General features: G+C 38.9%; 2 protein-coding genes across 2 annotated transcripts in view; one reads left to right on the top strand and one right to left on the bottom strand.

Moving 5' to 3' along the window:
- The window catches only part of tet2 (tet methylcytosine dioxygenase 2), a 29,936-nt gene extending 27,303 nt beyond the window's left edge, over positions 1–2,633 (bottom strand). The window contains exon 1 of the mRNA XM_020930546.2: positions 2,241–2,633. The gene's annotated coding sequence lies outside the window, so the exon portion shown is untranslated. The remainder of the gene's footprint in view (positions 1–2,240) is intronic.
- Positions 1–25,400, top strand: part of cxxc4 (CXXC finger 4) — a 112,219-nt gene that overhangs the window by 23,516 nt on the left and 63,303 nt on the right. Inside the window, exons 4-5 of the mRNA XM_055158653.1 lie at positions 11,314–11,577; positions 15,595–15,743. The gene's annotated coding sequence lies outside the window, so the exon portion shown is untranslated. The remainder of the gene's footprint in view (positions 1–11,313; positions 11,578–15,594; positions 15,744–25,400) is intronic.

Below are 25,400 nucleotides of genomic sequence, written 5' to 3'. Positions count from 1 at the left end.
AAGATAAGACTAAGTACCACCAGCCCCTGTCATTATTCTTGGTGATCACAAGCAAACTATTAGTCAAGATTTTACCTTAAGGCTACCATTTTACAGCTTCACCTAGCTCAATCCGCATCCAGTACACAATTAGCTGTCGAAATCGCTGCTATATTCTAACTGCCCATTCATATGTTAATGGTTAGGCTATTGTCAACTCGAGAAAAACTAACACACATTAGTTAAGCTATTAGTGAGTGCGAATTGGGACCTGCTGCCCATATGCTAATGTCCACTAATGTTATCATATATAGATTTGTTTCAAGAGTCTTCAGTGTTATGCAAAGGTGATTAACTCAGGGCCAGCTCCTGCTTTATCATGGGCAGGAATTAGGTCACTGTGCTGAGGGTGTAATCTTTGCTTACAAACAGAGTAGTGAAGGCTGGTAGTAGCAGAGTTGTTTTTCAAGAATATTTGGCTTTATTGATACACTAATACAACTAACACAAACTAACCAGTCCCATGTAACCAACAAGGACTCTTATAATATTGCAAACAGAGTACCTTGGACCTTTTTTGACTGCTTTTTTACTCTGTCACAAGTAGTTTTATGTTATAAGCATGGGTACCTTCACTGTTGGTTAATAAAAAATATCTTCAACGGGCATCACCGCTAACACTGACAAACCACAGATACACATACTTGCATGTATTTTAACTGTCAGCATAAAATTTCTGTACCCAGTTTGTCATTGGCGTATAATAATAACTGTATGCACTGATGTAAGTATGTGTTCACAGTCCATTTGTTTTAGAATGATGAGAAATTAAGACTGTTGCCATAGCGATCAACAATTAAACATTTATAAATATGTATAGGTTCTGTACCCGATTAGTTATTGACGTATAAAAACTGTATGCATTAATTTAAGTATGTGTTCACAGTCCATGGGGTTTAGAATGATGAGAAATTAGTACAGTTGCCATAGTGATTAACAATTAAAAATATATAAATATGTATAGGTTCTGTACCCAATTTGTTATTGACGTATAATAACTGTATGTGCTGATGTAAGTGTGTTCAGAAATGAGTACTGTTACCATAGTGATTAACAATTAAAAATATATAAATATGTATAGGTTCTGTACCCAATTTGTTATTGACGTATAATAACTGTATGTGCGTTCAGAAATGAGTACTGTTACCATAGTGATTAATAATAAAAAATAAATAAATAAATAAAAAATAAAAAAACACATTATAGGTTCAGAATGGGAAATAGTCATCAATATTTTGCAGATAACAGGAAGCTGAAACGCATCAGTACAAAATAGCAAAGGGCCCACAGGTCAAACTTGTATTCTCTAAGCAAGTACACTAAAGGTACAAAGTGTTACCAACTCAAAATACTTAAAATGACAATCACATTTATTTTTGCTACTTCATCTGACACCCCTTGCTCTAAAATCACCTTTCCCTTGAGTCTAGTTAATGGTGCACTGGTTTAGAGTTTCATTTTTGCCTGAGCTTTCTGACCTTCACTAAGTCTTTACACAAATACACACTCACACCTATGCACACACACATATATAGACAACACAGCAGTGCCACAGTTCTCCCATTGCGTTGGCTTCTCCTTGGGATTTGCCTTTGTGTCTGCTTGTCATTCAGCGGTGAAAGCAATGAAAGCTGATTCACGGAGATGCACAAAGCCACCAAGCTATTCCAGCCCCACTGCTGTGCGCACACTGTGCACTTTACTGCTCCAAGTGTCCGGCCCCTGGCTCCCCTTCAAAGTACACAATATTCTCACCACTAAACACTCACCGGATATTGAAAAAGCATGTGAACTGTATCAAGAACTTAGCAAAAAATGCAACAGTGTCATATTCTTTTAGTAATTGTTACACATAAGCAAGCTATGTGTATTCTCAAAACACTTAAAATCATTACATTGTACATTCTTTACTACTCACAACCTAAAGATAAGTCTCACCATGAAAGTCCAGTAGCAGTTTTATTGTGCAGGAATAATAGTACTGATAGAAAAGAAAAGGTTTTAATAACTAAAAAAAAAGATCAGCCATGTTGGACTAGTTCTCTAATCTAATATCCTCTCTTTATTGCCTTGGCTCTTGCCTTTTACCGAGGAGCCAAGAGCTTTACCTCAACTAGGGGTTAAAACTTAACCTCAAACACACCGTAGCACACAGTGTAAACCAGGCAAGTCTTGCATTAACCCAGAGTCCCCATTCTCACCTGCTTTCCTGTCCCTCCACTTTGCAGAAAATCCAACAAAAAACCGTCCGAATCTCTCTTCTCCTCTTCTTCTCCCCTTTAACAAATCCTAAAGGGCAGCCATCTTGCCTCCGTCTGTTCTTCTATGAAACCGACTATCCTCCACATCAATATTCATGGAAGCCAGGCTGACGTCGGCGTCCACCATCATCAGTAGACGCTTCTGCTGTTCCTGTTCTGTCCAATGCGAGACCATAGAGTAGTGCAGTGTGCAAAGCCAGAGTGCAGCTCTCGTAGCACTGAGGAGGCTTGGCTTAGAGAAATAATCACAAATTCACTATCCTGCTGAGTTCTTCCCACACAAAGGGACAGGTTTTCTTTCACTCCCTTCTCTGCTCCCTCCTCTTTTTTTTTTTTTTTTTTTTCTTCTTCTCAGGTCAGCCGCACACAATAGTGCACACTACTATAATGGCTTCCCTCAAGCACCGGGCTGGATTGCATGGAACAGGAATCCACCCTCCCCCGCTGGACTTTTTGTTTTCTGAAGCTCAAATTGTGCACAGTCTTGTCTTAACTCTCTCCACCCCCTCTCTCTCTCATTCTCTGCCTCTCATTCTCAGACAGGAAGCCAGAGTCACTTTGAGCATTTTCCCTCCTTTTTTCAAGACGTCCTCCTCTTCTTGATCACAAATAGCGTTGGTAGTAAATTTTTTTCAGTACTTTGCCTGAATATAGAAACAGTGGCGCCCTGGCCCCTTATTTTGCCTGGCTCATTTTTAGACAGCGCGATGTAAGGCAACTCTTAGGCATGTGTACAGCCAGAAGCACTGCCAAGAGCCACCTCCTGTTGACACTGGCCACGTGGGCTCCAGTCTACCCGTGCACAGAGACAGCACTGTGGGAAGTAGGCAGGGCTTTCAGGGGGCAAATACTTCACAAATATATGCCCAGCAATTGAGGAATGTTATATTCTTGGACTACATTTTATTTGTAAAATCTATGTGCAATACTGTTTCCAAATAGTGTTATCACGGTGCTAAAATTTCAAGCTTGATTTTGATACTAGGAAAAAGCTTTGATGCTTGATACAAATTTTGATACTACAGTGTTTGCTTTGGGGGCAAATACTTCACAAATATATGGCCAGCAATTGTGGAATGTTTATAATTCTTGGACTACATTTTATTTGTGAAACATACGCACAATACAATTTCCAAATAGTGTTGTCACAGTGCTAAAATTTCAAGCTTGATTTTGATACTAGGGGAAGCTTTCATGCTCTATACAAATTTTGATACTACAGTGTTTGCTTTGGCGGCAAATACTTCACAAATATACAGCCAGCAATTGTGGAATGTTATATTCTTGGACTACATTTTATTTGTAAAATATAAGCGCAATACCACTTCCAAACAGTGTTGTCACGGTGCTAAAATTTCAAACTTGATTTTGATACTAGGGAAAAGCTTTAATACTTGATTTTTTTGAATTTTGATACCACAATATTTTTCGTTGCCTTTTTTAGTGTGTAGTTTGAAGATTTTTTTGAAATTTTAGGTGGAAATACACAAATAGAACCATTAATTTGCTTGGATTTTGATTAATATTTAACAGTTAAACCACATTTTGGAAGGTGGAAACACGTTTAGCAATGAAAAATCACTTTAAAAAAAAACCTGTAATTTTCAGCACGAAATATACTGCTTTCTTTAAGTTACCATGTGGTTCTATAGTGGTGTTGATAGTCTAAAACCGTTCACAAAAGGTCACATTTTGTCAGGTTTATGTTATTTTTTCATTATTAATACATATTAAATTGAGTATTTAGTTTCTGTACTGGTTTTAGTATCAATTAGTATCTGATTTTTTGACTTTTGACAATCCTCCTCACAAATCTTTTCACTCTTAAAGCTGTTTTCAATGTCCTTTATGAACTGGTCTTGCATGTCCTTGTTTACTTATCCATAATTAAGTGATAGTCTTGATTTTGTGCAGGATGTAACAGGTTTTTGAGATGGCTCTGTCATCTGCTTTTCTTTATGAAGATAGATAAATGAAATACCACACTTTAGAACTGCCCAGGCAAAGCCATAATATCTCCATGGAGACAAAAGCAGAGCGTGTAGTAGGAAAAGTTCCACTGTGTGCCTTTTCTTGATTGAACTTCACTGTATGTATGTAAGCCTGACTTGTATCTTGGTTTGGTCTAGGAATTATTTACGTCTCAAATTTGGTCTAGTTTGGGATTAGAATTATGGTTTAGAAATTTACACTACTATTCATGTAAATGTTCTCTGTGATCTGATTACTGAACTGAAACTGTAATATATTTGGCACCACAATATCCCATGTTTTATGGGGCTTAAAGGGCCCATATTACCTATTTATGATCTGTTATAATGTTGTTTCCTCATCACAAACATACCATAATTGACCCATTAAAGGACTTTTATTCTAATTCCAACAGAATGCCTTAACTTTTTGACCGCTTTTAAATTTATAGTACAGAAAAAGAAAAGAGATATGCACTGCAGACTGTGGGTCTTCTTATCTGAAGAAGGGCTTGGCCTGAAACGTCACATTGTGGTGTCATCTAAATAAAAATTTGGGAGCTTCAAAGAAAAGCAGTGCGAATCTCTTTCCTTTTTTTTTTGTATTTTTGTCTTTGGATCCAGCACGCAGTCGCAATTTTTGTTGGATGCGCATGTCTCTGTCTACCAGTATCGCTTTTTACTTTCACAGGAAGTTTCTACATTACAAGCTTGGTTATCTTTGCTGTTTGTTTTTGAGCCTCATCCTTGAGGAGCACCTGTTGTGTACTTCTACTAAGATATCTCCAAGCTCTCACTTTCTCCTGGAGTTGTGTTTTGTTTCGTTCACACCTGTTTAACACACAAACCCTTCATATGCAGGCTTCTTCTCTCAAACAGAAAACACTCTGTTCCACCTTGTGATGTCAGGAAACTCTTCACTGTGTTTTTAAACTGTGTACACCTTCACTTGAATCATTTGGATGATTTCAGCCCTGGAATTGCCAATCTCTACTGAACTAAAGGTAAAAGGCAGCTGTTAACTTGAAAGCTACCACAACTTCACATCACAAGTTGGAGCAGAACATTTTGAGCTTTGGAGATGTAGACAAACTAATAATGAAACATGTGATTGAAATAAAACACAACTCCAAGTATGGTTTTGAAAAGGTAACAACATTATAACATGGCTTAAAACTCACAAAAGCCAGCTATGCATAAAACCTTGGAGATACTCTAATGTATGGATGCCAGTGAACTAGGCTTTCAAACTTCTTTACACATTAGTTACACAGTCAGTAGCTACATTATTGAAATAAAGGCAATCCCCCCAGCTTTATTTAAGGAGTAACTTGGCACCAGCCCCTGCATTGGGTTTTCCAGTGTAATTCCTGCTTTACTTTGGTAACAGGTGGGCCTTGTCTCAAAACCCTTTAGATGGGGCAGAGGCTTAAAGATTGGGCCCCACCTCTCTGCCTACAGCCTCACTGAACCGGCTGCACTGACATTTGTTGACTCAATAGTTGGAGGCTCAGAGTAGAAAAGGAGATTTGTTTTTACACAGAGTGGGGGAGGGGACGGAGCCAGGCAAAGGGGGAGGAGCCAGTGGAGCTGCAGCCGACGCAACCCCAGCCTTTTCAAACACGGCCATCTTTCTCAGGGAAAAGCCAAGCAGGAGAGTGAATGACAAAAATAAATCTCTAGATGACACATTACTGACTGAATAACCATCATGACTTTACAAAGGTTAATGAGTTTCTTTCTACTCTTCAAACTAAATATAGTTTCCGTCATCAGCTTTAACTTTCAGCATACAAAAAGGGTCTATTGTTAAAAGAAAAGTACAGTGAAATATGATCCGGTTTGCTCTAAATACATCCATTCACAAAATATTTGACTCAACACAGATCAGCCAAACAATACTGATTCATGTCTTGAAGGTATACACTCAAATTTAAAATATAAAATTTAAATTATAATGAATAATCTGGTTATATTGTCAACAACTGTTAAGATTAGAGATGTAACAATAACCAAAATATTCTGATATCGTATCACCAGAGTTATCACAATAATATCGTGGACCATCACAATATATCGAATTGCATGTTTCTTTGCTTAAATGAAGAGTTATGGTACAGCAATAGCTAAAAAAGAGGGAACTACATGGACCATGATCCTTTGCTCCATTTCAGTGCAGACTACAAGAAGAAATAATAGTTCTAAGCACTTTTAAGTCTTAGTTCTTTGGGTTAGAGGAAAAAGTAGCATTTTAACAGTTTTAGGTGTTTAGCCTCCACAAAATATCACAATAAATATACTGTGAGTTGTATATCAGCAAAATATCATACCGAAAGCTTTGGATATCGTTACATCTCTAATCGTGAGCCTCCCCACCATATCTTTCATAGCTTTCCCACGATATCACAATAAATATCGTATTGTGAGGTTCATAGCGTGATGATATTGTATCGTGAGACTTGGGTATCGTTACACCCCTAGTTAAGATTTGGAGGCTCTATGTTACACAAAATTGACTCTTGTGAGCTTTAAATCATGTTATAATGCTGTTACCTCCTCAAAAACAAACCTGGAGTTGTGTTTTGTTACATTCACACATGTTTGAGTAACCATTTATTATTAGTCTCTACATGTAGTGGTAGTTTTTTAAGTTAGCAGATACCTTTTACCTTTTGTTCAGTAGAGATTGGCAAATGGGCTGAAATCATCCAAATCATTCTAGTGAAGGTGTATGGAGTTTTAAAAACACAGTTGAGCACTTCCTGTATTACCACAGCACAAGGTGGATTGTTTTCTTTTTGAGAGAATAACTTCAAAATCAGCAGGGTTTGTGTGTTAAACGTGTGAATGAAACAAAACACAATTCCAGGTAGGTTCGTGATGAGGAAACAAGATTATAATATTATATAGGAAGTCAAAAAATAGTGTTATATGGGCCTTTTAAAACAGGAAATGTGTCCTATTACTAAGTTATGTTCAGGTGTTTTAGGGTTGTGGTGATAGGAAATTGTGGTTACAGGGGAAAGTCTCTGCATAATGCTTTCAGGTTGACTCTTTCATATTACTCAAAGCTTTACTCATTACTCACTTCTAATTCTAAGTCTAACCTAAGTGTGGTTTTACTCATACTCATTTTTTTCAATAATTGTTAGGAATTGGTTAGAAAAGAGGGTGTGCTTTTCGAACGTTATCTGAATTCACTCACCCCTGGGTAAAAATGAGTTACAGTCCAGTAAGTGAAACTGGAGATATTATATAAGTGACAAAAACTAATGTAACTGTAAACGGTAGCAGATTTCAGAATAGCAGCGCAAGTAAGTGACGCAAAATTTAAGATGAATTCAAATTAAAAGTGCTGTAAAGATGTTATTTTGACACAGATTGTGATATTTACCTAGGTTGTGTTTCCCTTTCATATGACTGAAGCAACCCATTGCCTCGATAATGTATTTATTTATTTGTTTATTTATTTTATATAGTATAAAAAGACATCAACACTGTCACACATACAAGAAATGAATGAAAAGGAGCAGAAAGAAGAGTCATCTTATGTTATCTGCCCCCATTTTCCTTTTCCAGACAATACATCAACACAATAACACAATATAATTTCAGTTCTTGTGTATGAACTGACAGTGATCAGAGGGAGTATTTTGCAGATAATAGGCTTAGATGAAATTTGGCACAGATATCTTTTTTGTCTCTGTGGCCACGTGTCATTTCTAGACCGTGCGTAAAATCTGATACAAAAAGTGAAAAGTTAATGTGCGATATTTACTTTAACTTTAAACTCACCATTGAATTTGTGGGCCTTGCTATGAATTTTAAAGTGCCCAAACTGAAAACACTTCCTCTGATGCCATGTGGTCATACAGAAAGTGTGCCACTAATCTCTTACAAGAATTATTTGGATGATTTCAGATCTGAAATGACCAATCTCTGCTGAACTAAAATGTTTTTTGGGTTAACAGCTACCATCTCTTCATGATTTCACAAGGTGGAACAGAGCATTCTGAGCTTTTGAGATGTAGACAGACCATTAATAAAGGGTTTCTCAAGCATGTGTGAATGAAATCAAACACAACTTCAAGTACGTTTTGATGGGGTAACAGCATTATAACATGGCTAAAAGCTCACAAGTGTAAATTTTGCGTAACTTATTACCTTTAAAATATCATTATTGGCTCTAAAAATGTATACCTGACCATCCTCAAAAGACTTTTTTCATTTCTGTCACTATATTATTGGGATTTATAAAAGTTATAGTTATAAACACATTAAAAATTCACCCCTGCTTTTGTGGATGGGAGTGAGCAGAGCCTGTGATGAGTCTCTGGTGGGGGTCTCTGGTGGTCCCTCTACTGTAAGTCGTAAATTACAGATTATCTCATCATTGCTCGCACCTCGTCCCATTACAAAGGGGCCAGGGACATGTGCCGGCACCTCTACTGTAAACACCGCGCTCCGGCCCCCTGCTGGCTCTGCTTCTGGAGATGCAGCCACACTTGTCACATGGCTGACTTCACACCTAAAAATGCCGATGAGGGAAGGATCTGGCCTAATTGAGCCTGTTGATTTACGCTAAGGACAACACAAACATGGGGCAGCGCTGGCGGGGGGGGGCACAGGTCAAAGATCTGGGCTCCAGCTTAAGCCCCTTGTGACAGGTTACATGCTTTATAGTCCTGCTCCCTGAGAAGTGCAGAGGACCAGGTCAGGACTTGAATAGTCAGTGGCTGCGTAGTGTTTTCAGTTTGACAACATACAACAGTACACAAAAAACCACAGGCATCAGCTAAACCAGAGATGCATGCCTAAGATTGTGGTTTTGGCAGACAAGACTAGCTATGGTTAACAACAAAAAATAAGTTTGCCTTTTGCTTATGAAGTGCAAATAAACAAATAAACGTTTCCACCTTAACTGATAAAGACATAAATTGCACCATTATATTACATCAAATACTATTGCCAGTTTTATATAATTGTATATTTGACGTTTTGTGTTATTAACGGTATTAACAGTGTAATCAATCACAGTCAGTCCAACAGTGCTAAAACCTGTCTTCAAATGTGAAATTACTGTTTACAAAAAAACGACCCACTTGTTTTTTCCATTTTCGTTTTTAATCAGCTCTTTTGAATTTAAAAAATATATATGTCATATTTAAATTTCTGCCCACCTCTATAACGTCACAAGGTAAATTTATTCATTATTTTGTCCTTTTATTATGAATAGTTTAAGAGCGACTTGCGGAAGGGAAGCTCAGACTTACTGCGGCGTTTATAGAGGTCTGAAAGTGGGAGAACAGTCTGACGTCTGAGGCCTGACACAGCCAATAGGAAATGTTACAGAGCTGAGAAAAGCAGCACTTCACTCAACAGGTCTTTTTATGGCTCCACCTCACCTGGGGCAGTTCAAACACAAGCAGCCTCTTTATGTAGGGCTATAACTAAGTATCCTCTGCCCTGGCCAATACACAAGCCCCTCACCGCAGGATACCCCCAAACAAGATGTCACCCAGACCCCCCTCCTCCCTCCCATCGTTATCTTAAAAGACAAGGGAGAGTCATTAGTGTGGACTTACATTGTCTAGTTTTTTAAGCCTCAGCAGGGGGCCAGGGTAGGTTAGTGCAGATGGGGAATGGAGGGGAAATGTAAACAAAAAGCATTGTTACATATGTGTTTAAAATACTTTTTAATGAGATACTGCAGGTGAATAGGAAAAAAATCTTCTGCTGCTTCTGCTGTGGTTTACTTACAGAAAAATGTGTTACAAGTTTTGCAATGTAATTTATTCATATAAAAATAGAACATTTTATCTGTAAGAATTGACAATTTTTGGGACATTTGAAACTCAAAAATAAATCGAGCCATGTTAAAATTTCTCATCATTCGGTGAAGAGTGAACAAATGTGTGAAATTAAAGCTTGTATGCTAAGAGACCAAACTGACCACAAAAACACAAAATTATTGTGTCCGTTGTACTCTAAAAGCATCTCTGTATTCAAAAACAAATAGAAAATAAAGTATAGAAAGCAAACTTTAAAAAAAAAAAAGTTTATTATTTGTATAATCGCACAGTCAAATAGTTGTAATAATTTAAGTATGACACAAAAGTGGCATGTAAACTACAAACACGCTAAAGTACTTACTTTTGTATATTTATGGAGACTTGTCATGTGGGAGCATGGATGATGTAGGTCTGTGAGCAAAGCATTGGACAAATCTTACAGCTAACCATGAGGAGGGTTTGAAGAGGGCCTGGGAGAGATCGAAAAATTATTCAAACATGTGTGAATGACTTATAAACCCACTTCTGGCATGTTTTTTAATGAGGGAACAACATTATAACATGGTAGAACGTTCCAAAAGGTTTTGCATAACACCTTGCATTGTGTAACTTTTCTGGTGGACGGTCTGTTAAATGCTTGTCTCCATGGAGATGTCATTGCTTTGTCTGGAATGTTTCCCAGTATGGTATTAGGCCTTTCTATTTTCATGGAGACTAAACCAGATTAAGTTACAGGTCAGATCTGTGGAGAGGCAACTATGCTTACAGTAAAATGCCTGTTTTTCTAAGTATTTTTGAGTTATAAAAACACCTGTAATTGAATAAATGTAAGGTAGAAGAGCTATTTAATGCCATACTGTGGAACATACCAGGCAGAGGAATGATATATCCATAGAAACAAGTAGGTGACAGAGCTTCCACAAGAAAAGTTGCACGATGCACCTTTAATATCCACTTTTTTGTATTTATTTTCACAAAAATGTTCATATGAATACATGTCTTTTAGTGTAAATATACATAATTTTATGGTTTGGGGTCATTAATAACAGTGTTTCTACCCTGACTGTGATTTTACATATTAGTACGTTACTTTATATACTCAAATCAAAATGAATAAAAAAAAAAAAAAAAGTCTATCCAGACATTTATTCTCACTTTCCAAAACAATCTTCTTTGAGTACCATATGTATGATTGTAATGTAATTTATTTAATTCTACAAGGCTAAACGGATCTTCACTGTGCCCCTCCAGATTGAGCTGTCTGCTGGGCACAGCAGGGTTGGACAGCACCGATCACAGTCTGCCGCCGTTCTCGTGGCGACCAACTGCTTGTGAGAGGCTTTGGAGACGGTTCCCGCATTCAGGCTGCAGGTGCCTTCGCCGTCCTCCTCCTCTTCCTCCGCCCCCTGCTCCAGGCTGCCTCCATTAACACTGGGAAAGCCCTTTCACCAGCTGGGCCTCAGAGGTTCCTATTCCCACTCCCACACATGCCCCGAACCCCACGAAAAGAGTGAGGTACGACTGCGAGACGTGTGTTGAGTCATAGAGTCGCACAAAAGCGCAATTTATATTTTTATTTTTATCGGCTCTTAATCTGTATTTCCATGTGTGATGTGTGGCTCTGAATTAACCCGACTGAATATTGTGAGATTGGATAGTTTTACCTTAAAGAGACGATATATAGAATTTAGATTTTAAACTTCATAAACCCAGACCGGAGATAGACATGTTCAAATAAAATATAGCATTTACTCATAACACTTTTGATGCTGATTTTTTTTTTTTTATTACAAAAACGTTGGACATGATGACCAATTTATTTGGTGTTTTGTTCAGAATGGGCCTCACATGGATCTCTCATTTTAATTGGCAGTTTCAGTGTTGTAGTCCAGTTAGTTAAACCTAAAAGGACTCGCTCTGGTCTGAATGGTCACCACCTAAACCCAAGCACCTGGCTCATATCAGGCATACCCAGTCCACATACTGTCAATGAGAAAAACATATGTGTGCTCTATAAGTTCACATGGGATTGTAGTATCTTCTACAGTAAGAGCACAGGCTATATAGTTCCTCTGACCTCTGACTAGATAGACCACATCCTATGTCTAGTGTGAAGACATTTAGTGTTCCCGCTATCGCTGTAAAAGCAGAATTTTTTCCACATAATCTGTTTACTTAATTAATCATATTTACTTGTCTATACAGTGTTATTATTTACAATATAAAAATCAAATGTAAATTTTATTTTATTTGTAAGAAATGCAACCATTACACACTACATCCTATAGTTTGGTAAAGCCACTTATATAATTATTACATACATTAGTATGTAATAATGTACATTGGTACATTCACAGAAATCAAGTGCACCCTCAGTTATTCAAAGTGTAATATGAATATATTTAAGCAGGATGGTCTATACAAATGAGGACAAATAACTGTATTAATAAGACAAATACAAGGAAACAATTATTATTATCATTTCTTTGTTTGCTGCCTATTATTTAAAGCATTTCTTATTTGTCTTTATAGTCTTATAGCAAAGTATGTATAAAGAAAAAGGAAAATAATTCAACCAAACTCAATACACATGACAATAGTTGACTTTTTGTCCTGTCTGTCTTGCGTCTGTGTCAGCTGTCAGTGCTGCATACACAGAGTACCTGATGACCCCTGGTGGTGAAACCTTGTCACCTCCACAAACTCTCTATCCAGCATGTTGTGGTCATGCCTTAGATGTAAAATTCATAACTAACACATAACTGTCTACTTTAAAAATAGGCTATAGGGCATTTCTACTTTAAAATGGCTGAGATTTGTTGTTAAAGTGAGGCTAAGCAAAACTGTCAGTCTGGGAGAATGAAATAGGGCCAGAGACGCTATATGAGTGGACAGCTGGCAGTTAGCATTTGTGGCTGTCTCCTGTAATGTCAGCTCGCACTAGATAGGCTCGAGCTCTGTCTAAATAGCAACATGAATTCACAGCTATTGTCCCTCACATACACAGACCCACGCACCTGTCTGCCAACTGCCAGTGACCAGCAGCAGGCGATGTGCGAAACACAAGCAGAGCTGTCCTCTGTGCCACATGCGCTGGTTGTCCACTTAGACAGATGCATGAGGCTGTATCAAACACTGTACTCTGAAAATCTCTAAATATGTGACAATTGTGACAGTAAAAGATGGCCTAAGTCAAAATAATATAAAATAACACATAACCAAGATTTAAAGGAAAATAATGTAAAAAAAAAAAAAATACACATTACCAAGATTTAAATGTATGTATTGTTTAATTTCTTAATAAAAAACCCATAATAAACTGTTCATAATCAATTATCTATGTATTTTTATTGCTATAGAGTTATGTTTTGTTTCATTCCCACATGTTTAACACAGAAATCCTACACATTTAGAATAAGTTCTTCTCTCAAATAGAAAATACTACAGCTTGTGATGTTATGTGATAATACAGGAAGTGATCCTCTGTGTTTTTAAACTCCATAAACCTTCACTAGATTCATTTGGATGATTTCAGGACTGGAATTGTCAATATCTACAGAACAAAGGGTAAAAGGTAGCTGTTCACTTGAAAACTCCCCCCAAAGCTCTCGTTTTACCAGTCAATCTACTTTCCCACCCTCACCTATGGTCAGGAGCTTTGGGTGATGACCGAAAGGACAAGATTGCGGGTACAAGTGGCTGAAATGAGCTTCCTCTGCAGGGTTGCTGGGCACTCCCTTAGTGACAGGGTAAGGAGCTCAATCACACAGGAGGAGCTTAGAGTAGAGCTGCTGCTCATCCACGTCGAGAGGAGCAAGCTGAAGTGGCTCGGGCATCTGTTCTGGATGCCTCCTGGGCATCTCCCTCGAGAGGTGTTCTGGGCGTGTCCCACGGGACGGAGGCCCTGAGGAAGACCCAGGACACACTGGAGGGACTATGTCTCTCGGCTGGCCTAGAAAAGCGTTGGGGTCCCCCCGGAGGAGCTGGAGGAAGTGTCCGGGGTGAAGGAAGTCTGTGAGTCCCTGCTTAGACTGCTGCCCCCGCCTGCAGCCCCGGATAGGCGGAAGAAAATAGATGTATGGACAAGTCCAAGTATGTTTTTGATGAGTTAACAACATTCTAACATGGCTTAACTGTACACTTTGTAACTTTTTAGAGAGGGTCTGCAACCTGTTTGTCTCCATGGAGATGTTAATGCTTTGTCTTAAATTGTCCACAGTATCTGCATTAAACTAGTCTGTCTTGCATTCATTCAACTACAGGTGATATTTATTGCTCAAAAATACCTTAAAAACACTCATTCATACTGTGAGCGGGGTTGCTTCTCCAAAAATCTAACCTATAATTTGGCTTGCAAGTCTCCATGGAGATTCTTAAGTTTATGGCCATACTGTGGAACATTCTAGGCACATCTCCATGGAAAAGCAGGTGAGGGACCCTCTGGCAGACATGTTATACCGTGCACCTTTAAAGCTCACAGGAGTCAATTTTGTGTAATATAGGACCTTTAACAATCAGTCTGACAAGAGTCTAGACTTGAGTGTGCTCTTCTCCTAACTCCCCTTCAATGCTTCTCCCCTTCCCTACACTTATTCCCTGTCAGCTGAGGAGGCGCTTCTTTTAAACAGCCTGGACATGGAATCATCCCTTCACCTGCTCCGGGAGGCCTCAGCACGACAGGTGGAGCCCCCGGCCATGTTGTCTATCAGCCGGCAGAGCGGCGTCCCTGTGAAGCACTGAGCCGTAAAACACTTCAAACTGACAGAAGCTGCAGATAAGGAGGGCACTGCCATGATTTCTCTGCCCACGACGACCGCTGCTGAAGATGCCACCGATTAGATTCACGTGAAGGAAGCAGGAGGACGGGGAGATGGTGCTGCGGATTTGTTTGTTTTTTAGCTAGACTGGATTGGATGTACATAAAAGTATTACAGTATTACATGAGCCTTTCAAGTAATGGACACATAATACGACAATGATATTTAGAAGAAAAAACTTACAACATCAGGTCCCATTGGGCATCGGGTCCGCGTTCTGTTTTAGATGAACATTGAAATTTAAAATATGCAAATGTAATGCAAACATAATGATCCACATGTGTGATAGATTATAACAATATAGCAGATGCAAGCACAAGCACAGATCTTCTTTACTGCACTACTATTATGTAACTTTTCCTGGATTGTCTGCCACATGCTTTGCCTGAAAGGTGTATAAAAAATAAGGCAATATAGTGGATTCACCTGTCCACAGATCTGACTTATAACTTGGCCTGTTGGAGCTGCCTGCTTGTCTCCATGCAGATAAGAAGTTTAACTGTCAGACATTTAATAACATCTCCATGGAGACACGCTTCATGATTTATTAAGTCTAATTAAGTTGTAGTTATAAAGGGTAACTGAAAAGGATTGCTAGAAATTTTCCACTGCACTCAAATATCAATAAAAGTCTAATTAAAAATATATATTTATCATCCTTTCTCTACATTATGACTAAACAGAGCAACCCTTCATGTGTTTTCTAATGTTGCAGTGGCAGCAACCTGCTCGTGGTGGAACAGCTGTGCGCCCGCTCTGATTGGAGCTCGTCCTTGGCTGTGACCTTGCTCTCCCTCTGCCCACGGCGCCGGAACCGTGCGACGCTCCGCGATCAATTTGAGCTGCCGAGGAAGAGAGCATATGGTAAGACATGATTTACGCCCAAACACGCACAGAGTCCCAATACACACGCCCATCCCAACGCGAACCCCCAACTCGCAAACATACAAACAAGCTCTTACATAAATTATGACGCTGTAGCACCAGAGCGGAATTAACTGATGTGAGATCGAGGTTTAACAAAGACAGGTCCAAGAAAGCAGGGGAGGAGGAAGCTGAAGGAACAAATCATTTAGAGATAGACAGATAGTATTAGACAGTTTAACACACATAGAATAATAAAATAAACAGTTATAGAAAGTGAATTGTGCAATGGAGGAAAATCATTGGCAAGCTCCCTTGCACAATATTCATTCTGCAATAGAGATGTGCATAAATAAATAAAAAGAACAATATATTGTGTTAAGTGCCAATGACAGGTTGAACAACTAAAACACAGTTAAGATTATGTTATATTTACATTATATTTAAAATGTCACTAATGGTCATGATAATGGTCACATTTTTATACAGCGCTTTTCCACCTTCAAGGCACTCAAAGCGCTGTACAACAAAGAGCCACTCACCTATTCACGCACCAGTGTACGCAGACACTGGGGGGCAAGGTGAGTTATGTGTCTTGCCCAAGGACACAACGACAGTATTGATCTGTGGGATCTGGAAGCACACCAGCAAACCTGTGGGTCAGTGGATCTGACTGCTCAACCATCAGTGGATCTTTTCTCTGCTCTACCAACTGAGCTACTGTTGCCCTCCTCCTCCTCCTCCTCCTCCTACTACTACTAGTACTAAAGATTGAAATTTTTCCCCAATTTGGCAATTGTTACATAAAAAAAAATTATATAGTTATGGTCTACGTCACCATCATCATTATGTTATAATTTGCAAATTTAAAATCTCAATATTCATCTAATAAAAGAAACAAGTCAGCCGAAAAGAAACTGCAATGCTAAATGAGATCTGACGTTGCCGGTCCTATATTACACAAAATTGAACCTTGTGAGCCATGTTATGCTGTTACCTCCTCAAAAACAGACCAGGAGTTGTATTTTCTTTCATTCACATGTTTGACTAACCCTTTATTATTAAACTATCTCCAAAGCTCAAAATGCTCTATTCCACCTTGTAATGTTATGAAGCAGTCATTTCCACCCCGAGTTCAGTAGAGTTTGGCAGTTCCAGGACTAAAATTAGCTAAATGATTCTAGTGAAGGTGTATGGAGTTTAAAAACACAGTGGAGTGCATCCTATATTACCACATGAATGACATCACAAAGTGAAGTGGTTTCTGTTTCAGTTTATAAACCCTAAATATGCAGGGTTTTTGTGCTAAACATGTGTGAATGAAATAAATCACAACTCCGGGTTTGTTTTTGATGAGGAAACATTATAACAGATATTATAACAGTTTATTATGAGCCCTTTATTAATTATTAATTTAAAAAAAAACAGCATTTTTGTTATGTTCTCTAGATTTTTCTTTCCCATGCCCAAACATGGTGTTGATGTTCCTATAGGTGTTTTCTTGTCCTTTGCTCTGGCCTTGTAAACAGATATTGAGCTTTATTTCCGCTTTGGTCCTGAATCGTGGCTTTTGCACGTCTATACTGTCCCTTTAATCTCCTTCCAAATGCACTAACTCCTCATTCCATTATATTCAGTCGCTCACACCATTCAGGCTGAAAATTCCGCACCTTTCTTAAGCAGATTCTCTCCAACGTGCTATAATCCATCATGTGTGCCGCTGCAGGACAAATCTGCACAATGTTACCAGCGCTTTTCGAATCCGCCTGATGCGCCCTGACCTTTGACCCTCCATCACGCTGCGCAGAGGTCGGGTCTGCTGGAGGTGGGTGAGGGGATTGCTTTGTAGTTCTGTTATAGGCTTGTGATAAAAGTGCTGTCTGACCGCGCAGACCTCCCTTACAGAGGGGTCAAGCAAACTGGGATTTAAGCTGCGAGAGCCATGAATTGTATTGTGGTTTATTGTGGCTGAGCAATATGACCAGTGCTGGAAGGTAACCAAGTACAAGTAGTACTGTACTTTTGTAAAATTTTTAGGTATCTATAATATACTTAAAGGTGCACTATGTAACTTTTTGTTTGGGGCTCCATCACCTGCTTGTTTCTATGAATATGTCACTGCTCTGCCTGGAATGGTCCACAGTATGACATTAAGCCCAATTTACGGTCGACATTAAGCCCAATTTATGGTCGCCGAGAGTCTGCGTCTGCCTTGAACCCTCTCCGCAGAGCGTCGACCAACATGCACCTCCAAATTTTTTTAACTATGTGTCAAACCAACGCAGACAGCAGTGAAAGTGACGCAGACAATAAGGGCTGTGATGTGACATTGCTCTACATACATTTCCGGTACTCCGCATTCCCGCTTTATTTTGTAAACACAAACACCATTTTTAAATCCTAGCCTCTTAGCCTTGTGGGGGTGAATTACTTTGCATTGCATAGACCTCGATGCAGATTCATAAATCAAAAACTACAGCAACAAGGTGACGTCGGCACTGTGCTTTGAGTCGACGCAGAGCTATAAAACGGCCTTTAGAACATTACATTTACATTTATTCAATTACAGGTGATTTTATAGCTAAAAAAATACCTAGAAAAACAGGCATTCTGACTGTGACTGGGGTCGCCTCTCCACAGATCTGACCTGTAACTTGGTCTGGTTTGGTTTCCATGAAGATAGAAAGGTTTAATACCATACTTTGAAACATTCGAGACAAAGGAAAAACATTTGAAGCATTTGACAGACCCTCCACCAGAAAAGTTACACAATGTGCCTTTAGTAACCTTGGGTCGCCAGTGCGTTAACCTGGAGATAGAGGTCTCATGTCCAGTATATTTACAGGACATGTCTCACGTGAAAGCTTGGAATATCCAGAATTCACTCACACGGATTCATGATCAGCTGCAGGTGGTTTTCAACTGGATTTTCACATTGGAAATAGCAACCTAAGTGAGAGACTTACATGAGGCTCATTCTGCTCTCTTGGGGATTGGGATTGGGTAGTTGTCTTGAGAAACTAATCACCAAATTTTAGCATTAACAACATAGTCCTCATCATGTCCAGTGTTTTTGTAACTAAGAATAAATTAGCGTTACAATTATCAGTAAAAGTAAAAGCTGTATTCAATTTGAACTTTGTATCTAGGGCCAGAGTTAGGTCAGATTGATGGAATTTAAAATCTACCATTTAGACTGGTTTACTCATCCCTGTTGTATTTTCACCTGCCACCACTAGAGGCTGTCTACTTTACTGCTGTCTGATAGTGTGCTAGCTTTGGCCTGACAGAGGAAGAGCAGAGGACACAGGTGAGCCTGGACAAATGCCAGGTGAGCGGAAGGGGGAGAGGATTCACATCTGCCATCTACTGGTAAAAAAAATAAAAAATTTGAATAAACGTACCGCTAAAATGTGTATTTAATACGGATGCAACGATATCCAAATCTCACGATACAATATTATCACGATATGTGTCTCATGGTACGATATTTATTTTGATATTTTGGAGAGGTTAAAAGAATTGTACATATGCTATTTTTTCCTTTTTAAATCCTTTGACCAGTCTTCAGTGTGAATATTACTGTCATATCCCAAAGAAATAAGGTTTAAAAGTGATTAATAACTGTAAATTAAGTAAAGGATCATGGCCTATGCTGTCCAGGCTGGATTCCACCTAGTGCCTCCGCTCAGTTTCATTTCTCTCCTGCAACTAGATCAGGAATCAAAATAAATCGCAAAAACCCCAGAAGTGCAAGTTCGGGCACCAGCCAATCAGCGAAGAGCCATATATTCAGTGTTGGCAACGATTCTCAAGATCGAGGATTTAAAGCCAGAATAAAGAGAATGTTTGGTGAATTTCATCAAAGGGAAAGACGTTATTGCCCTTCTTCCTACAGGATTTGGGAAAAGCTTAATATACCAGCCAGCCCCGTTAAAAGCGCATTACATACATCACGAATAAATCGCAGCAATTGGTTAAATGATAAAAAGTACCCGCCTACCGTCAAGCGAATGAATCCTAAGACTGCAAGGTCAGACGGTTTCTACAAAGTGAAATCAGTTCCCTCTAATACTTTTAAGTGAAAAACCTTGCAATTTGATATAATGTGACAGTCCATGATATTATTGTGAGAGTTTTGAGGATACCATATCACGACATTTTGGTTAGTGTTACATCCCTAATGTTTAATAAAATATATTGTATCATTTATATAAATATGATGTATTTAATATTTTAAAATAGACTTAAGATGACCGTCATGCTTACTTATTGAGAGTGTATCGTTCTTAATGGCTAGAGTGGAATCTCAATAAGATCTATCCATATACTTTTACAAGATTTCCTCTAAATAACTACTAAAAGTGAAAACATCTAAACCGAAAAAGTTAGTCTCGAGCTTGTTTTTAGAACATTTTGATACAGTACACAGCGTTATTAAAAAATACTCAATACTAAGATCTTTGCTGTAATGACATTTTTATTCAGGGATAGGAGCCCTAAGTGATTTCATGTGCTAATGCAATGGATTCGGCTGTCCCCACGGCAACGACGCTGTGCTCATTAGGGTTTCTAGTCATGAATGTAGCAGGCAGTGAATGGGGTCGTTAAATACATCATCAAAGAGGAGGGACCGCTCGCTCTCGTTACCAGTTAAGATAACACGGAAAGCGCAGAGTTTATGATGAGATTACCGTGGCGTGGGGGTTACACGGTGACGACTGCACGGACTTTTGTTTTTGTGTGAGTGTGTTAATGGATTTTCTATATCTATAAGTGAAATTACATATGGCCTCCACTAATACCACTGGTAGCACAAGTTTTATCTGTTCCACTGCACATTTTCCCCGTACTAAAGGTTAATTCTGGGGTCATTCTGTATTGGCTTATTGATTCATATAGAACTAATGAGCTTTACGAATTAAGCAGCCTGTGAATGCCTCAATCAAATGTCTTTTTTTTTTTTTTTTTGCAATATTTAGTTTGTTATTTAGTGAGTCTGGCTACCATATTTTTAATGTGAATGGTATAAATTATTTAAAGGCGCATTGTGTGGAGGGTCCGTCAAATGTTTTTCTCCATGAAGATGTTATTGCTTTGTCTGGAATGTTTCACAGTATAGCATAAAAATTTCTATCTTTATGGAGACCAAACCAGACCAAGTTTCAGGTCAGATCTGTGGAGCAGGTGAAATCTGTGTATCATTTGTTCATTTGTTTTTCAAAATAAAACGAAAAATAATAAAATGAAAAAACAACTATTTTCTTCATTATTTGTCTCCAAAACCAAAAAAAAACAAAAAAAAACTGATAACGATTCTTTTTTGTGTTTAAATGAAAAATGGAAAAAACGGATAACGGCCGTTTCCTGTTTCCATGACTTAATCTGTGAGGCTGGACTTTTGCGCCGCATACAGACTGATCCCAGGACTAAACCAAGTCTAAACCGATCTCAGTCCTGGTCTCAGTCCTGGTTTCAGTCCTAGTCTGGTCTCAGTCTGGTCCCGGTTTGGTCCCTGTCTCAGTTCCAGTCTGATCCTAGTCTGGTGCCGGTCTCAATTCTGGTCTGGTCCCGGTCTCAGTCCTGGTTTCAGTCCTTGTCTGGTCTCGGTCTGGGCCCGGTTTGGTCCTGGTCTCAGTCCCGGTCTGGTCCCAGTCCCGGTCTGGTCCCAGTCTCAGTCCTGATCACCCCACAGTCTATGCGGGTGCACCTCTGGGCCCCACCCCTACACTCAGTCCTGATTCAGTCCTGACCTGGTTCAGACCTGGTTTAGACCTGGTTTAGTCCTCTTTTAGACCTGTTTTAGACCTGGTTTAGTCCTGGTTTAGTCCTGGTTTAGACCTGGTTTAGATCTGGTTTAGTTCTGTTTTAGTCCTGGTTCAGTCCGGCATCACAGTTTAAGTCACAAAAACAGGAAAGAGCCCATATCCATTTTTTTCTCCCATTATTCATTTAAACATAAAATCGAAATCTGAAAAAACAAATTGTTATCTGTTTTTTCATTTTGGTTTTGGAGACAAATAATGAAGAAAATTGTTGTTGTTTTTTTTTTTAGATTTTTTTCATTTATTTATTTATTTATTTTATTTTATTTTGAAAAACAAAGAAATTATACGTTTTGTGGGTATTTTTGAGCTATAAAACCAGGCAGAGCAATGACAAATTCATGAAAACAAGCAGGTGACGGACCCCCAACCAAAAACTTACACAGTGCACCTTTAAGAAAATTAAAGCCTTTTTTAATTAGAGTATTGAAATATTTTTGAGAAGAACTGTCTCTTTAATTACAGGTTTTTATCTTTCAATCTAGTGATTATGGAATTACTGGTGTCAAGTTGACGTAGAAGAAATAAAAAATTGTTGTTATTAACCATTTCTGCTTATTTGAAAACTGTAGATTCTAAGAGTAAGTCCTGCTTTATGTTAAATTACATTAGATTGGGTTACGTTGATCAGAAGGTAGATTTTAACTTTTTTTTAAATTGTTTTATTGTTATATACACTGTTAATTGCAGCAAGACATCTGATATTTTAGGAATCTACGTAAACAATTGTGCAGTAAAGTATCTTCAAATGCAGATTTCACTGACTATGAGCTGGTTTAAAACTGTTACTCATTATTATCTGTCCACTAAAAAATGCAATGTTATTGTTTACCATATTATATAAACAGTGAAATAATGAAAATAAAAAAATTGGGGTAGATTTGAGAACCTGTTGTGACGCTTGATGGACACATACAGGGTTTAACCACAAGAGGGCACTGTGTCCAATGCATTAAGGAGTGTCTCAGGCTTTAGGGCAACTGCACAAAGAGAAGAGTCCGTTTATGCATTACAGTACGCACACGTGACATCAGAGAAAAGCCCAATATCTAAATAGTAGTAGTATAGTCGTCAGGAAATCCAAGTACAATCTGCATTTTATTTTTATTTAAGTGGTCATTAATTAAGCTGTTTTTTGTTTCCACTGTTTTTTTCACTCAGTGTAGAAGAAAGAACAGCATGAATGAAAAAGGTTTGAGTTATTGATATATTATTGCTCTATTTTAGCTTGATTTTCTAATGACAAATTTACTTAAAGTGATAAGCTGAGAGTTGTGGCTATGTTGAGTAGTTTTTGCTTTTAACCTTTTGGAGATACATAACCAGACTACATCCAGAATACTGTTGTTACAACAAAAAACAAAAAAAGCTTTAATAGCAATGACTTCCATTTTCAGCTTGGTCCCGTGTAGCAAGTCAAAACACAGATTTCTTTTTATAAAATTTGTTTGTGTAGACCTATATTGGCTATTTTGTTTTGGTATCCAACAAAGAACCCTGTGCTGCCTTCCTCCTTTCCTGTATCTCTCCTCTTCCACTCCGTGTTTCTGTCCCTTTTATTTCCCCTCCTGCTATGCCCCCCTCCTCCTCCTCCTCATCCTCCACCCCTCCCCTCCCCTCAACCCCCCCTCCTGTGGGATCATGGGAATTGTGCGAGTAGCGTGGCGTTCTGCGCTCCTGCCCGCGGCGCTCCAGGAGGAGGCGTGCGGTAATGACCTGCTCCTCTGCGCGCTCGCCATCATCGCCCTCACAATTAATTCCCGCCTCGCGCTCCCGTGCGGCGGCGCGGGGGGAGTGGTGATAGAGGGGAGGGGAGGGGGGGGTGCCTCATTAGAGCTCCTTGTAATGTGTCTGGCAGCGGTCCCCGTTCTGCCGCTGCGCCCTTCCACCGCTGCTCCCATGTTTGTTTTATAGACGCTTTTTCTCTCCGCGCGCCATGACTGACACTGACTGTAAAAAAGTGCAACTGGTCCCGTGTTTTTATCCATCAGGGATCCAGAAACACATGAATGCACATTTCAAACGCCGGCACATGGAAGGGAATTTTTCAGCAGGTTATCCCAGGTCCGGCTCACCTCGCTCTCGCGGCGCTCACAACAGACACAAATCATGGAAATGCCCCGTGCACTGTCACATTATAATACCTTCAGAGCAGGTGCTGACATTTGGAGCGCCGGATGACACAAAAGTCAGATCATAAGCAGTGAACTCTGAAGAACAAGTGGAGCGTGGCCTGCTCCCAACTTCAACTCAGAGCTGGACTTTCACAAGCAATATAGCCAACATACATAAAAAATTTTTTTTTTAAAAGATCTTAAATATTTGCACCCACAAACACCGGTAAAATTTATTTTCAGACTTTACTCGTTCTATACGCACAGACTTGACTCTTGTGAGCTTTAAGCCATTTTAGAATGTTTTTACCTTCTTAAAAACATCCAGACTTTTCTTTCATTCACACATGTTTCAGTAAAGTTATTAGTCTGTCTGCTGCTCCAAAGCTCAAACTGCTCTGTTCCACCTTGTGATGTCACTCCCCATCACTTCATCTTGGGAAAGAACTATAGACTTAAAGGTGCACGGTGTAACATGTCTGGTAGGGGGTCTGCCACAAGATTTCTGTGGAGATATTATTGCTTTGCCTGAAAGGTTTCACAGTAGGGCATTAAACTCATCTTTGTTGCATTTAATCAATCACAGGGTTTCCTGCTCAAAAATGCATGCATTCCTCCAGTGAGTGAGCTCACCACTCCACAGATTTAACCTGTAACTTGGCCTGTAGGCATTGCATGGAAATGGAGACAAGCCTAATGCCATACTGTGGGGCATTATAGATAAAACAATAACATTTACATGAAGACAAGCAGGAAATTTGGAATTAAGACCATGGCATATTTGACACTTATAACGTTTGGAGAGGAGTGTCCATCCTTTTTAAATGTTCATTTGGGCAACTCAACTTTGTCCTGTTTTCCATCATTTACAAAACATACTCAATCATATACATAGATGATAGATAGATAGGTAGATATGATAGAAAACATAGATGATACCCAAAACTGTGTGTAGCGTGAAAAGCTCAGACTGCTGGCATAATTATCTGTAGAGAGAGCATTAAGAAAGGATTACACAATCATGTATGAATGAAACAAAACACAACTCTGGGCATGTTTTGGAATTCTAGCATGGCTTAAAACTCACAAGAGTCAGTTTTGTGTACTGTAGGACCTTTAAATTTAGCATTGACGCATCAGGTACAGTATATGACCTTATATTATAGATTTTGACACACCATTCAGTGTTTCCACTGCTAGACTGTCTTCTATATACTCGTGTATATTACATGTGGTGACAATGAAGAATCATGATTGTGTGTGTGTTTATGGTCATGTAGCTGGACGACCCCGTGGCCCAGAGCAAATATTGATTGTGGGCTGCAGTGACGCTCATTCTGCTGTCCGACCTTTGTCACCTGCTCCTATTGTTCTTAAGTGGACAGCAACAGGTAACAACATTAATGAGATGATTTTCCCAATAATAACATTTTATTTTCTCCCAAAATACTATTCTATTGTACATTCTGTTATAATTTTATATTATAGAAAATTGATTCTTGAAAACTTTTAGCTGAGTTTAGGTAACCCTTCATTATTATTAGTCTGTCTACATTTTTGGCAGTTTTCAAGTTCAAATTCAACACCTCCTTTTACCTTTTGTTCAGCAGAGATTGGCAATTCTAGCTCTGAAATTAAATAAATGATTCTAGTGAAGGTGTATGGAGTTTAAAAACACAGTTTTCTGACTGAGAGAATTTAGGCTAAACATGCAGAAT

This window comes from Boleophthalmus pectinirostris, unplaced genomic scaffold (assembly GCF_026225935.1).
Source record: "Boleophthalmus pectinirostris isolate CB_2022bp ecotype Guang Dong unplaced genomic scaffold, ASM2622593v1 HiC_scaffold_22, whole genome shotgun sequence".
Taxonomy (NCBI): domain Eukaryota; kingdom Metazoa; phylum Chordata; class Actinopteri; order Gobiiformes; family Gobiidae; genus Boleophthalmus; species Boleophthalmus pectinirostris.
The sequence above is the reverse complement of the archived record's forward strand: the minus strand, read 5'-3'. Positions and strand labels throughout refer to the sequence as shown.